The following is a 4,401-nucleotide window of genomic DNA, read 5'->3' as shown; positions in this document are numbered from 1 at the left end:
GCCACCACTCCCTAAACTTGTGAAATGCCACTTGACTGACAAATCGATCCTCCCAGACTTCAGGTTTCCTAGTTCATTCAATACCCCTAATCTGAGGCTCACCCCCCATCTCTGCCTGCACTCTCCCCAGATAATGAAGCTGTGGGGGAGGTGGAGTACTGCCCGCTACCGCTGCGGACTCGTCAGAAGACTCCGAGACTATATTCACTGGTCTTTTGGAGGTAGGTGATGATGGAGGGGTATCAACTGGGTGGAGGGGGTCGGTTACATGAGTTGGGACTGTATCTGAGGAGATGTCTTTGGAGGGCACATACTCACTCCCCGATGAATGAGAAACAGCCATGTCAGCAGCTCATATCAATTTTCGGGTCCTTTTGATGTTCTCCCGAGCCTGGGGAGTGAGTTTTGCAATTCTCTTTCCTTTACCCCCTCGGGAGGAAACACCTCTCCCGGGTTGTTGTGATTGTTTGGCGCCCCTTTGTTTAACCATTGTTTGCAAAGATAAGCATCTAACATTGTTAGTTTAAGCACATGCAGTGAAACAGGTGAATGAAATAGATTGCAGAGATAATTGCAGTACACAGCTGCAGAACAGGTTGCAGAATCATAGCACCGCAGACCGCGTAAAAGAGTAGCGTGGCCGCGTTGGAGGCACCGCAGACCGCACAAAAGTGACCGCGGTCCGCACAAAAATGCAATGCGGCCGCGATGAGCCAGTGCGGACCGCACATCTTTCAATCACAAAAGCACCGCGGTCCGCACAAAAATGCAACGCGGACCGCGTCAGGGCTTTTGCGCGACCGCGCTGAGCTAGGGTTTACGGGTACTAAGTTAGGGGTGCATTTTTGTCATTCTTGTTCAAGTTTTTACACCTACTTTGTCCCTACTCAGTTCACCCATTGATTAAGCATATTCAGTGCATTACCCTGATTTTAAACTAATCTAAGCTAACAGTTAAATAAAAAGAAGAAGTTAAACTACTGAGAAAGCCATAAAAAATGAAAAGAAGAAATTAATTAATCACAAATGCATGAAATGTTACCAAGTTTTTGAAGATTGAATGCAACTAGTCCAAGCAAGTCAGAAAAGTAGTCTCAGAAGAGGGATGAATAGTACAATATAGCTCTGGGTTTTCAAAGTGCGAAAAGGGTAAAATGAAACCCTTGGGCCCTATTTATAGAAGAACTATGGGCCCCATACTCACCTACCAGCGCGGCCGCACAAAAGTGACCGCGGACCGCGCTGGGTTTCAACACAAGAAGTTTCAGAAGGCAACCCTGCGCGGCCACGTCAAAGTGTACCGCGGACCGCACAAACTTGACCTCGGCCGCGGTGGAAAACTTCAGAGAACACTGCAATTTTAACATGCCTGCGCGGACCGCACAAAAGTGCACCGCGGTCCGCACAAAAGTGCACCGCGGTCCGCACTGGCAAACTTCAGAGACTACCAGATGTTTTTCCTTTGTTTTGCACTGCTTCAACACAATCCCTGCAACATCTCACGAACAATTAGCTCAAAAATCCTAAGCTACAAAGAAAATCAAAGAGAAAGAAAAAGACATGGGTTGCCTCCCAAGAAGCGCCTGATTTAACGTCGCGGCACGGCGCATGTTACCTGTCACACCTCCTTTTTCACTACACCCGTGAGGGCGTAAAGGAGTTTTTCCACTTAAAGGACAATCGGAACGGGATTTATTATTAAGATTCAAAGTCGCCACTTGGGAGATTAATGGTGTCCCAAGTCACTAGTTGAATCCCGATCCGAGGAAAATATGACTCTGTTTAACAGTCCGCGATCCAGAAATCCGAGTAAGGAATTCTGTTAACCCGGGAGAAGGTGTTAGGCATTCCCGGGTTCCGTGGTTCTAGCACGGTCGCTCAACTGTCATATTTGGCTTATTTATTTGATTTTAGTACATGCTTTAACCTATGTGCTTTTAACTTTGAACCGCTTTCATTATTATTATTTTAAGAGAATTGCAACGTCGTGAAAACATGTCTCGAACCGCGTCACATAAATGCACCCGCGATTTTTGACACATTTCGACTTCGTTGAGATTTGGATGTGGGTCACATAAATGTGCACCCGTATTTAGGAAGGTATTATTAAAATACGCGCCTAAAGCAACTACGAGTTTATTATATTTGGGGAAGACCATGAAATTCGCTAAATGGTCCGCCCGAATTCTAAGCATTTTATATAGCATCTATTGAGGGCCCCGCATTTTTTATTTGGCGAGGCTCATCTCACTATTTTATTTAAAGGCCAATCCTAAAGTGACTACAATTTTCTATTCATTTTGTCTCCAAAATAAAATAGCAGAAAACAAAACCTAATTAATTAATCGCTATGTAAACTTATTACAATTAAATTCTGAATCTTTCATTTAACTCATAATTCTAGCAATTTTGGGCTTTGATATCGGTTGAAGCAACCAGTGAGCCCAATTGATTTAATTTTGAATTTGCCCGGTTTTGCCTGTTGTTATTACCTTTGGGCCCAAATTGAATTAAATGGCCATGGCCTGGATACTTCCAGCTGGCCAGTATGGGCCCAAACCTTCAGTTCTCACTAGCATGAATCAATTTTCAAGCACCATTAATAATAAAAAAAAAAAAACTTAAGGCACACTGATGAATTCCAGGCGAATGTGAATATCAGTTGAATCGGAGATTATTAACTAATGGGTTGACTATCACATTTTAGACCAAATGATGATACTTATCAACCTAAGTTGATGATGAACCATAGATTAATCCTAATTCAGCTTTAAAATAAATGGTGAAATTAAACATACTGAACCGTTGAGTAATGCTATCAATTAACAAAGTCTTATGAACTAATGTGATAATGACGGAACATTCTGAAGCTACTACACGCATTAACTCGCTTAAACATTAACAGGATCTGCTTAATTTCCAATGAAAAATACAAATGAGGATCACAGATCATGAACTAACACAAGCTACAAAAAACTACTAACTACTGGATTCACCTGCCTATTATGTAAATCAATTAACAGTCCACGAATTGAGAACAGTTCAGTCCTATTACAGTCCGATTTTCAGTTTAATAACAATTTGAGCAATTCTATATAATCAGAATTTTACAACACTCAATTACTCTACTCAAATTCTAATAAAAACTCAGCTATTAAAAAGTGTGAACAAAGAGATAGCAAAGACATCATTATCAACAGGAAGCCAAGCTAAACCATTTCCATTTCATTGCTTGAATCAAGCATACACTCAGAAATTCAGAGCCTGTACCTGGAAATTGAAACTCAACAAAAGGAGATGATTATCAGCAGCAATTTGAGCAGTTGTAAAGCAAGTAGCAACTTACAGCAACACTTTTTAACCCAGGAATGATTTCAACAATCCAAAATGCTTAAAACCAGGCAGGAACAACTAATCAACCTAGAACTGATTCTAAAATCTCGGTTGAACTCAAAATTCTCTGGAAACCAGCTAAAACTACAACTGAACTTTACTTGCAAGAGATTAAGCTGAGAAATGTAGATCAAACAACAAAACTCGAATTTTTTAACTAAAAATTTGAATGAAACAGTGTTTTTTTTGGTTTTCTGTTGATTTTCTAATGTTTTTGGATTTTGGAAGGCTTAAATTTCAAATTGAAATCTGAAATTGAAAGAAGAACTTTGGGGGGAATTTTTAGAGGCTAAAAACCTTTTTTCTTTACAAGTAAAGAGACTGCCTATTTATAGATATAATTGGGAGGGAAATTCAGATTTTAATGTTTACATATTAGTCCCTAACTTATTCCTTTTTGACCCCTTATTTTATGACTTGTGCTACAAGTAAGGGCACCAATTTATCTAAAATCTACACTAGAGTCTATTCTAGAAGATTCTATACCCCTTATAATCCCCATTCTACCCCTACCTCAATTCCACAATTACCAAATCAGATTAATATACCCTTTTCCATTACCCAAACTACCCTTAAAACATCTAGGAATTACTACCCATACCCAACAGTTCCCCAAACTTAGCTAAAGACCAAAACAATTAATGGACTCCTATAATTCTAATCGGGAAAACAAAATTATTTTATCAAGACAAACAGAATTTAAACTATCAAATTGAAATCTAACAAATTGTTATTATTACTAAAACTTAATCAAATACCAGAAAATTTATCACTTAAACTACCATTTAAAAAAATCAAATTAAAATTAAGATAGTGACTAACAAAATCCAGACTAAATTGATTAAAGATGTTGAAGCAAAGGAAAATTTAAAAGCTCCTAGATTTTACTGAAATTATCCTAATTGCTAACTCAGAGTTATCAAGCTATGGTCATACTACAATTGAAAAGTATTGGGGCTAATCAGAAACAAAGAACGGGACAAGAAAGTGATCACAGAAGAAGAAAAC

This window comes from Nicotiana attenuata, unplaced genomic scaffold, assembly GCF_001879085.1.
Source record: "Nicotiana attenuata strain UT unplaced genomic scaffold, NIATTr2, whole genome shotgun sequence".
Taxonomy (NCBI): Eukaryota; Viridiplantae; Streptophyta; class Magnoliopsida; order Solanales; family Solanaceae; genus Nicotiana; species Nicotiana attenuata.
Note: the sequence above shows the minus strand (reverse complement) of the source record.